This window comes from Mus musculus, chromosome 13, assembly GCF_000001635.26.
Source record: "Mus musculus strain C57BL/6J chromosome 13, GRCm38.p6 C57BL/6J".
NCBI lineage: Eukaryota > Metazoa > Chordata > Mammalia > Rodentia > Muridae > Mus > Mus musculus.
Genome location: NC_000079.6, coordinates 9089561 through 9101236, shown reverse-complemented (window position 1 = coordinate 9101236; position 11676 = coordinate 9089561). Strand labels below are relative to the sequence as shown.

At 43.8% G+C, this 11676-nt stretch overlaps 1 protein-coding gene across 3 annotated transcripts in view; it reads right to left on the bottom strand.

Moving 5' to 3' along the window:
* Larp4b (La ribonucleoprotein domain family, member 4B) overlaps positions 1-7584 on the bottom strand; it is an 80799-nt gene extending 73215 nt beyond the window's left edge. For 2 of the 3 annotated variants that reach the window (NM_172585.3, NM_001311117.1), the window contains exon 1: positions 7057-7356. The gene's annotated coding sequence lies outside the window, so the exon portion shown is untranslated. Of the gene's footprint in view, positions 1-7056; positions 7357-7400 lie in introns of those variants that run through there. The other variant, XM_006516476.3, reaches the window with a different exon arrangement.
* Between the last annotated feature and the right edge of the window lie 4092 nt (positions 7585-11676).

Here is an 11676-nt window from a genome sequence, read left to right as displayed (position 1 = left end):
CCCAGAATTTCTTTTGCCTCTGCATAAAACTGAGCTGACATTATTTTGGTATACACTGGATATGCAAATCTATCAGTACAGTTTCTATCTTGAACTGTAACCTCATGTGCTTCATGAGATATGTGATCTAGATATTATAACCCACCACCATGAAAAGTACTTTCAATATTCTGAAGTTAAAAGGCACAGTACACCAAGAATGCCTCTAGGTTTGATTGAAATTAAAACACCATCATTCTGAATTGGGAGGTATTCTGTAGAAACAATTTGAATTTTCCACATCATGGAGATTTAGATTCTATGACTCGGAGTGCTTCTGGCACTTTTGTGTTTGGCAATTCTAGTTTCCACCTCCAATTTTCTTGTGTTTGGATTGAATTCATCCTTTATTGGCCGCTCCTGAAGGGCATTGTCAATAGAAGAGGTTTAAGTTTATCGACAATACAAACAAACATAAGACCTGCACAAAAGTACAGAACACACCCATCACTGAGCACACAGCTCCTTGTATTCCACCCTTTGGTCTTCCTCATGGTTCTCTCCCTCCCCAAAGGTGTAAAAAGAGACAAATATTGCTGACTCACCAATTACTCATATACCCAACTGGTCTGTACTCCCACTGACCTGCTAAAGGCCAATACTAATTTGCATTCTGGCATGATGGCAATAACTGGGAAAGTATGGGTGTCAACCACTAAGGTAACAGGACTTAATGATTATGCCGTGCAGTTTTGACTGAGAATAAAACCAAGTACTCACATAAGTAGAATTCCTGAGACGTACTGACAGAAAATTTAAATATTATACGTTGTCTTTCAAATGTTTTTAACCTCCTAAAAACATTTTTTAAAATGCTCTTCCCGACAGGAAGGTTGTACAAGGTATTTTTTAAAATCAATGCTGAAACTGTTCACCAAGAGTAATAATCATTGAAGCCACCTGTAACTTTACATCAAGATGGCCAAGGGGTTTGCAGCCTGTACTGTAATCAGCCCACAATAGAAATACAAAACTTTCTGAAATGTGAAAACAAATGTTCCCATTTTTCGGAGATGTTATTTAAAAAGGAATGTTAATTAGCCTTGATAAAATCTCAACAACATACTTTTAAACAACTGACAAATACTAGCAGAGTTAAGGCATATTTTTATGCTACTTTTTAAGCCTACATGATTTTGCACAACACAAACTAAAGGAATCTAAGCAAGTTACCCTCCATGTAGACTGGAACTGGGCCTTTTCAACTATGACCAAAGGAAGTAAAAAGAATCTGCATTCTGCCCCTAAGTAAAATTCATGTCTGTAAGCTTATTACTGCCTCTTCCATATCACTTTCCATAAAGCAGAACAAGTCTTTTCTTGAATGTTTCGATTTTACTATCTTTACTTATAGATGTCTATGGGATCGTGCCATAGCATCCATGTGGCAGTCAGAGGACAACTCTCAGGAACTGGTTCTCCCTCTCATCCAGGTGGGATCTGGGGGTCAATTCAAGTTTGTCAGGTTTGGCGGAAGCACCTTTAATCTGCTCAGGTTACCTCACCAGCTCCCAACAATTATTTTTAAAAGCCAATTCTGATCATGCAATGCACTACTTAAAAACACTCCAAGAGTTTCCTGATGTTCTCAGGATAAACAACAAAATCCTCAACCTACACAGGGACATCCAAGGCCCTGTAAGAGCAGTCACCACCTACTTCTTCCGGCTTTTTCACCTCATTGAGCCATTTCAACATTAATTTGTCACATGCTCTTTGTTCCTGCCCACCTCAAAATGACTACAACGTCATTCTGAGAATGCAGCTCTCGGCTCCTTTCTTTTCTCAGTACTTCCCTCCAGGTCCACATCTCTGACCTGTAGGACACCGTACTCTTACTGGGTTAAGTGGTTGCACTCCTGCTTTAGTGGACACGAGGTACACTCAAATGAAGACCAGATATTTTGCTTTATTCATCATCACAGATTGGGGTTTATTAAATTCCTCGGGGAGCAACGCTAGAGCACTTGCCTGAGACAAAGAGGGCTTACTTCCCAGCACCACACCCCCCAACACACACACAAGTCATTTACAGCACTTTATGTGTCTAATACAGTTCTGAGAACTGGATTCATACCAATAAATAACTTTTTTAAAAAACCCCTTGTATATGTTAAGGAGTTTATATGAGTACAGAAAACAGACCACAAATAAATACTGTTATGGCATGTTACAGTGCCATAAGTAAAATGAAGGAAAAGTACAGGAAGAAAAGGAAATAAGAGAGCCACATGACATAATACATATCACAACTGTAACTATTAAGGAACCATGTAGCTGTCACCAGCATCTGAATGCCACTGTACATGACATTAATACTATATCAAAAGTATGTTAGAAATACTATAGTTGCCTTGGGTTTTGTTAAAATAATTTAATTTTAAAGCAAAAGACAGAAAGAAAAACAAACAAAAACCTACCTCCAGTGGTTATGTTTAAAGACTAGCAGACAGTGAAATCTGAGGTGCGGGAGTTAAGTTTCTGCTCCGAAACCATCTTATCCATTACATACAGTTATGAAAGGTCAGATGAAACTTTGTAAAAGTAACTTTATAAGCTAAAAGAAACTTGACAATGTATCCTTTTTCAGGTGTCCATTTGTGTTAGCAGACATGCTCAGCGATTTCTTTCTTTCACACACCTGGGAGATGTCCCTAGCCATGCTTCCATCTCTCATCACACCAGGGCTTCAAGCGGGAAAACCAAGTCAGAAGCTTCCTTCCCCATAAGCATGCCCCTGCGTTGTGTAGTCAGTAAGACGCAACAAATAGGAAGCACCCAGTCTAAACTCAGACACTGGCAATGGTTCCTCAAGCGTTGTCTTCAGGAATTATTCAGTGTATTAAGAGACTAAGCAAAACTTAAAAACAAAAATTACATTTTGGGGAGTGGGATGAAGCATCCAATTTCAAGCAAAGAAACTACCAAGAGCCAAGACAGCAGCACCGTGGGGGAAGGGAGGAACAGATGAGAAGAAGGCCTTAGAAGGTGGAGCAGACAATGAAGAAACAGTGTACAGTAGGTTACAGTGGGCAAGTCACGGATCTTAGAGCAGTCTTGATAAGTTTCTAGGAAGGGTCAAGCAACCAGGATGTGCCTGAAAGGCAGTATCTGGATGGAGATGGCAAAACAGCTTGTGTAAACACAGGACTACTTTATTTTGATCAAGCAAATAAGAACCACCCTGAATAACAAGCTTTAAGGAAGACTTAGCACACAAACTTCAAAAGGATATTTTCAGTGACAACCGAGTCTTGTATCAGTGAATATTAAGCTACCTCTAAAAAAATAGCAGTATGTTTTTCATTTGTGCTCGGTACGACATATGTTAAATGCCTAGGCCTCAGAAGTTAGCCAGGATTGTAGGTATAGCAAGGAAGAAAAAGATCACAAACTCAGCAGCATCACTCCAATACAAATAGGGGTCATGACAGCTTCCACAAAAGAGGTGCAAAGACAGACTTTATAAAGGCACAGAGACAAGAGGTGTGGGGGAAGAGAGCAAGGACCAAAAAACAAGGAAGCACACCTAATAATTTTCCCCATTCCAAGAAAGACACCTATACATGGGAAATAAAGCAGCTTGAAAGGCGCAATATTAAGGGGGAATATTTCCAAGTCGGACTTTATCTTCCTTCTCTTCTGGTTTTGTTTTCACATTTATGTATTTATTGTGTGTGCAGAGGTCAGACGATAACTTGCAGCAATCAGTACTCTCCTACCATATGGGTTCTAGGGACTGAACTCAGGTAGGCAGGCTTGAGAGCAAGAGTCCTCAGCGGCTGAACAAAGGGCCCCTTCCTTCCTTTTCTTAAGGGAATCTAGAGGCTTGCTATTCCAATTCCATGCCCTAATAAGAAAATCCATTTCTAATTACAGTAACTGCAGAGAGCGTCAGCTCCAAAACATCAACAAGTCTAACAATGAGAGCAAACTCGCTAGCCCTGGGGGTACATGCTTGTAATCCCAGCTACTGTCAGGTGAGACAGCAAGATAAAGGCCTGGGGGTAACTTAGTGATTTTTTTTTGGCCTTAATTTAAAAAAAAAAAAAAAATTAATTTATTAAAGAGGGTTGGGAGTATAGATTTTGCCTAGCATAACCAAGTACCAGGGTTCAGTCTTCTGAACTGCCAAGTAAATCAGGGGAAAACATTTAAACTAAACTGGGTTCTCATGAATTTAACCCTGTAATGGGCTCACTTACTGTGTACTCTAAAATTAACTCTCACAGAAAAACAAAAACAAGCTACAACAAAACAAGATTTCTTCACATGAAATAATATAAGCAAACTGCAGCACTAACCCTTTTTAACAGACTCACCTCCAACATCTGCATTTTAAGGTTAAAATGATTCAATGGTGGAAATTACAACAAGATACAATTTTTCTGCTTCTACTAATCTAAAATTAAGGAAGGAATATACTTTAATCTCAAAGTATCGACAGCAGCACTGTATGTTAGTTAAATACTGTAAACTCCGCCTTTAACTCTGTAAGAGCAAATGGGCTTCACAGGAATTAACCTCATCCTATGCAGCAGACCATAAAAGACCATCACTTCTCACTAGAAGAAGAGATCCAGACTATAACCCTAGTTCATAGTTCAGCAGAAGTGTGAATGCCCCATGACATAAAAACGACAGTGAGAGGAGTCTATCAGCCCTTTCTTGGCTGCTAACATGAGCCATGTCTAAAAGTGTTTGTAACTCTGAGTGCCTGCTGCTTCTTGAAGGCACTGTTTACTGTAATCACCATTAAACTGTTATACAGACTTTCACTTAACATTCAGAAGTTCGTTTCATATAACATTGTGAAGACTTCTTCATGAAAACAGGTGGTTAAGTGAAATATTTGTTTCCACAGAGTTTAAATACATCTTTGTCAAACTTTGTACATATTTAGGTAAGTCACATATATTTAATTCTTCAAATCTCAGGATTTTTTCTTTTTTACAAAATGGACAAGCCCCCAAAGCATTACTATGAAATTTCAGCTACTTCATTTCAGCTGCTCTTCTACAGTGTGGAAAAATGAATGCAAACTTCTACACCCATTATAATCATCTATTTTCTCTCTGGAGCCTACTCACATATAGTATAGCTCCCTTCTCCAAACTTATATGCTGTCTCAGAACCTGTCTTCTATGACAGAGACACGTGATCAAGACATGAGTAATAAATTAAAATTGCCACCTATAAGGCAGAATATCAAAATTAGGAATTCAGTAACAATAAAAATAGCAAAAAGCAAACATCTGCATGCTTCATGCTTACATCAGTCTTATGAGACTTTTCAAAATTTTAGTCACCAAGAAAGTAAGTTTTTTGTTTGTTTGTTTTTGGTTTTTTTCAAGATAGGTTTCTCTGTGTAGCCCTGACATTCCATCTGTAGACCAGGCTGGCCTCCCTTCCTTTGCCTCCCTAGTGCTGGAATCAAAGGTGAGCTCAGGATAGCTTCTAATGACTAAGAAGCCATGCCGTTCCATATAAATAAGTCAACTCAAGTCACATTAGTTTTCAAAATATGAGATGAAATATATTTCTAACTAGTTAAAGTTTTAAGGGAAAATGTACTAACTAAAAAATAAACTTTCAGAGAGCATTCTACTTTAGCAATTCCCAACAAATCTCCTTAAACTATTTCTTGTACAATTTGATTACAATACTGGATTTTGGTATATTAAGCACGAAGAAAAAAAGCCTCAATTAAATTAACCCTGACTGTAAATAAGAGAAGCCAACCAAGTTAGGGAAGTATAGAAATTGCACATAATATACTAAAAGACCACCAAAAACAAAAACCATCACCCTTTTCTCCTCTTGTGGTCTTGCAAACACCAACTCAAAACAAACTGCAAGTGCATTTTAAATATTCAACTCAATTTGAAAAGGGAAGCAGCTAAATATCCTAAAAGAAACAAATGCAGTTGCTATTGCCTCTATTTAAAACTCCCTTGTTTGACTGTGTGCTACAAACTAATTCCACTGCAGCCATGGGAAGCCCTCCCGTTTGTTCAGTTATGGAAAACTTCAAAGTTTCAGTTTATGATTAAAACAAAGTATTCCAACGCCAGTGAGAAGGTCGCGAATGGAAGGCAGATTGAGATCATTTTTCTCCGGGTCGTTTTCTCACATTTCGAGTCAGTCCAAATTCAAAGCCACCTTACACCAAAAAACGAGGGGGTTAACAAGATTACATTCACTGAAAGTCACAAGATGCAATGACCTCAACTCAACAAACTTCATGTTCTACTATACACCACTGAGAAGCAGGTGGTTAAGAGGTTCCTGGCCGGTTACCATGAGTCTTCACATTTAATTTTTATTTCTTAACTATCTCAAAGTCGGACCCGCTCAAGTCTATCAAGTGTATGGGGGAAAAGGGAGCAGCATTCCAAACACACACTCGAGCAACAGGATCCTAACTTCCTGGTTCTAAAGGAATGCGATTCCCTAATGAGCCACCTCTCCCCGCAGCAGCGAGCGCGGCTGTCTGGCCGGTCTCCGGCGGGACCGAGGGGGGCGAGGCCCCGGGCGCCGCACTGCGGGTCCCCGGGGCCCGCCCGCCTGCCCTCGGGGCGATGGTGGCCTGCGACCCCAGCCCATTCTCCTCGGGCTGCATAGGCAAACCCCCAAGAGCCTGGGAGACGCGGCCTCCGGGAAGACTCTGCACACGTCTCACTTCGCTCCAGTCCTCCCCGGCCAGGGCCGTGTCAGTCAGGTCTGACCCCGGCCCGCAGGTCCTCCCAGGTCCAGCCTACCCCGGGCTATCGGGGCCACAGTCCAGCCTGCCCTGCCGCTCCCTCCGCGGCACTGCCCCTCTTTCTGTCCTCCCCAGCGCCGGCCCCAGCCCGGCCCTGTGCCGTTCCCCTCCCCGCCCGGGCCCGGCCCTGCCCGCCACTGGCCCCGTCCCTCCGGGAAGATGGCGGCCCGGTGACAGGCTGGTGGAGGCGCGGGTCCGAGCACGGGGCGCGGAGGGAGGCCGCCCCGTCGGTGACCGAGGACCGCCCCGCTCACCTGTCAGCCGCCCGCCCCGCCCGACCGGCCGCCCGCGGGCTCGTCGCCGCAGCCCCGGTGCCCGGCGACCGCGCAAAACACGCGGGGACGGCCGAGGAGGGAGACGGCAAGAAAAGGCGGCACGGCCGGGCCGGGCCGGAGACAGCAAAGAAGAGCGGGCGCGGACTTGGCAGCGACGGCAGCCGATCCTTCCTTTTTCGGGCCCGAAAATGTCTCAACCTCGAGACTCCAGATCCCCAACGCTCCTTCCCGTTCGCATGAGAACACACAGATCCCACTTCCGGGGCCCTGCGGAAGTCCCACCCCCGCGCGGCCCCGCGCCCTACCCCGGCGCCCTCACCCACCCGGCCCGCCGACTGGCGTTTGGCGCCCAGGAGAGCCTAGCGTCATGGAGGCGCTGCGTAGCGATTGGCTAAGAGGGGACGCGAGTCCTCCCTTCTACTTCCCCCGGCCTCTCGGCGCGCACCCATCTCGCGGCATCTGTGATTGGCGCGTGCGCGCACGACGCCAATTTCCCCCCCCACACCCCGCACCGCCCCGCGCCGCCCCACCCCGCCCCGCCCCGCCCTGAGCTGCTGCGCGCGCCGCACACCTCGTCTCTCCCCGCCCATTCTGCAAGCCCCGCCCTGTAGCAGTCGGAGCGCCAGTTGTAGGCAGCTTAGCATCTTATGAGCAAGTGCTGGGGTGTGGGGCGTCCCAGGCTGGTGGCGTCCTGAAAGCGCACCCCTCGCTCCGGACCCGCTGTCCCCAGGACCTGGACCCATGTCCGGCATTTCTCTACAGCTTCCCCGACTTCAGTATGGGACAAGAATGATTTGGATAAGCAAAGAAACCTGCTCTTGTCGCTTCCCAGAGAATTGAAAATACTAAAACCCTTCTTTTATCGATTTTCTTTTAAAAAAAAAAAAGAAAAAACGTATATTACATTTACTTTACTTAAAACTTGCTGCCTACTTATCTGCGTTTATTCGCCGGTTGCTTACTGTCTATAATTCATTATTCGAAGCCATACGAATTTTTCCCGAATGAAAAAGCTCTCTTGGAACAATATCCATGGTTACCATACCATACCATACCATACCATACCATACCATGGTTCTGCTCATTGGTTTCTAGGAACATTTTTCAAATACTGAAGAGTGCATTTTGGAAGAACCATCTTTGACTCTCCTGTATTGGGTCTTTTTTGTGGGAGTTTCTTCTCTTCCTCCCTCTGGGTCTTGATGCTCAAACTCTTGGTGTTTACACTTCAGAGCAAAGGCCTTAACCAAGTGAGCCACCTCACCCAGCCTCTATGTGACACCTTGTTGCAGTTACTAGGCTTAAGACTGTTTCCTAGTTAACTATTTCACAGGCATTCTCACAGTATTTAGTCTCATAGTAACTATTCTCACGGTATTTCTTCTTCAAAGACCAGTTCTCACTATTTTTACACAGGCTGGCTCCCTCGCATTGATTGTTTTGCCTCCCACCTCCCGAGTTGGAAGTACTGCCTGGCACTATGTGCCCTACTCATTGACGTGTCTCTAAAGATAATAAATTGTAAGTAAAGCTTGCCTCTGGTACTGGAAAGAATATACAACATTAGTACTATTAATGCTTTTCCCTTCCCTGGTAGTTCTGCCTGCTGTTAACACCTCGGGGTATTTGGTGTCCGTAAATGCAACTGGTACACCTAATCCAGAGTACCAACAGGTATGTCCTTCAAATATATCTTCTCCATCTTGTCAACAAAGATCTTCATGGCTCCTTGTCTTTCCTACAGGATAACATTAAGTACTATTGCATAAAAAGAAGGACTTTCACAAACTAGTGAAAACGGTCTATTTCCTTTCCTACCCTGTAGATTGAGACACCCTAACTTTCCAATTACATTAGTGTACTAAGAATTCTTAAGACATTGGGTGAGTCAACTCAGTCTATGCTAGAATAAAGCACAGCCTATACAAAGTTTTTACTGAGAACCAAGTCAGCATTTAATAGGTGTTTTTTCCTATAAATCCCCTGGGATGTGGTTCAGTGATAGTGCCTGCCTGACATATGAAAGGCCCTGGCTTCCATTCGTAGCATGGAGAGAGAAGGGGAGAAGGGGAGGAAAGGAGAGGAGAGGGAGATAGAGAGGGAGAGATGAGAACCTACGATCCAGAGCATCTTAGGTCCTAATCACTATGATTCTGTTTCCCTCATACGCCTACCCTCTACTTCTGATCTACTCTTGCTTATCTCCCCCCACGCCCCCCCCCCCCCGCCCCTTTCCTGTGATCCTATCTCCCTTCTAGGTCCTCTCTGTACTTTGTAGTTCTAGTAAAGACTTAGCAATCAGAGCCAGATGCAATGGCTCTCACCTTTTGCTTGAGCAGCTCATGGAGGTGAACCAGATGGATCACTGAACTCCAAGCACTCCTGGGGAGCGTCAGTGTGAAACACTGTTTCAAAAAAATAACTGAAACAAGATATCCATCCAGTCACTACTATCCCCCTTTTTAAACTTTTAAACACTTCATTTTCTTTTCTTGTATGTGTATATGTATCCAAAAATAATAGAGTTAATGAGGGAAAGGGGAACTCTCTTCTTCACACACACACACACACACACACACACACACACACACACATACCCCTTTTAGGTAGAAGGGATTGATTCTCATGTGGGAATTAATTTGTTCCTTTCATCATGTTGGGTCCCAAGGATTCAGCTGAGATCATCAGAGTTAGTAGCATGGGCCTTTGCCAGCAGACTATCTCAGTGTAATTTGCAACTGGCACCACAATGCTACCCCACCCCAGTTAAATGGTAAGTACTAGCCAAGGAACTGATAAGTGCTTTTGCCAGCTGATACACTGTGTTGTTCATATGCCCATGGATCTTCCGCTGGAGCACAGGAAACTTGCCAATGACAACATTCTCAAACAACAACAACAAACAAACAAACAAACAAAACCAGTAGCTCCTCAGTAAGTGGTGGGGCCTGGAGATCACTTCCCATCAATACCAGAATTTTGGCTACCTTAATCTTGTGCAGGGCTTATGCAGATGACCACAGGTACTGTGAGCTCATGAGTGTGCATAGCCATGTCATGTACAAAAAGTAATATTTCACACTACTCTTCCCATTCTCTAGCTCTTACCTTCTTTCTGCCTCCTCTCCTGCAATGTCCCCCTAAATATCCCTTTTAGGACACCTAAGCTCTCTGTCTCTTATCCTTAGTACTTAAGCTATGCATACAACTATCCATTGACTGCAACCCACTTGGGGGGGGGGGAGAGCTTCTCTGACTAAGGTGGAGAGCAGCCCAGGTCTATGAATGTAAACATAAACATTTAGAACTTATTTAGACAGTGTAACCATTTAGCAGAATAATAATGGCAGCTTCTAGCCCACAGCCTATGATCTCCCCAGCTAGATTCACTAGCTTTTGCCACAGGCATGATATTCTCTCCACAGAGATAGGACTCAAATCCAATCAGAAGGCTGTTAGTTCTCTCCTAACAGCCATGCCAGTATTATAGCAGTGGGCTTATCCTGCTCAGTAGGTCAATACTGTAGTATGCAAGGTCCAGTGCTAGGTAAGACTCTTGATGCCTTTCCTCCTCCAGCAGCCTACATAGCACCTTAGCCAAAAAATAAGACATTTTCAAGTTGGATTAGCACTGGTTTCTCTGTGCCATGCAGCCAAAGTGTGTGGCGTCCTCAGCAATAGGGTCTTACCTTGAAACTATGTTAAGTGACCAAGGGCAATGACAGTTACCTATGTTCCTTTGGGGACCTCTGGGGCCTCCCTAACCAATCACTCGTAAGGAAGCATTCCATACCTTGGTAGTAAGGCTCTCCTTTTATAACTCATGTCCACCCATGCAGAGAAGTTCTATTCAAACACTCTTTTGTTAAGGTGTATTTTAAAATTATCTTGCTAACTAGTGAGTTTTCATATGGCTTTCAATTTCTAATCTAGGCATAGCAGTCCACTCAGGAATCCCAGCACTGGAAAGACTGAAGGAGGTGGTCCCAGGTTTGAGGCCAGTCTAGATTTTGCTTTTAGTCAAAGATACCAATGATGCCCTGGACTACAAAGGGAGGCCCTATCTCAAAACACAACATCAATTCTAACTCTTTCCAGTTATGGTTGCCCATCAATTAAACAAATATTTTCTAAGAACTTCCTTTGTGTTAAGAGACTCTATTGAGTTCTGGGGCCAGGAGAAGAATCCTGAAGAGAAAGTAACAAGTAGGAAAGAGAATAAAGGATTTTTGAGAGGAGGATCCCAGCCACCTCGGGAAGGAAACAGGAGTGCTAGGTAACCCAAGGGTGAAGGGGCTGCTCACAAGCCTTCCTCAGAGAATGAGCACCAGTTGGGAAGCTAGAGGCAGGCTAGTCCTGTTCGGTGAGTCAAGATTTTATTATGAGGCAAGGAAGAACCCTTAAGAAGCTTTTCTCAGACTTGCTACAGACTTTTTCATACCATAAAATGGACCAGAATAGAAACACACTAAAGAACTGGCTAAGTCAAATTAGGCGGAAGTATCAAAATGAATGACAGTCATATTCTAGAATATGTTGAATTTTTTGGAATGCATGAGTTCACACAGTTACTAAGGTGTGTGTGTGTTTGTGTGTGTG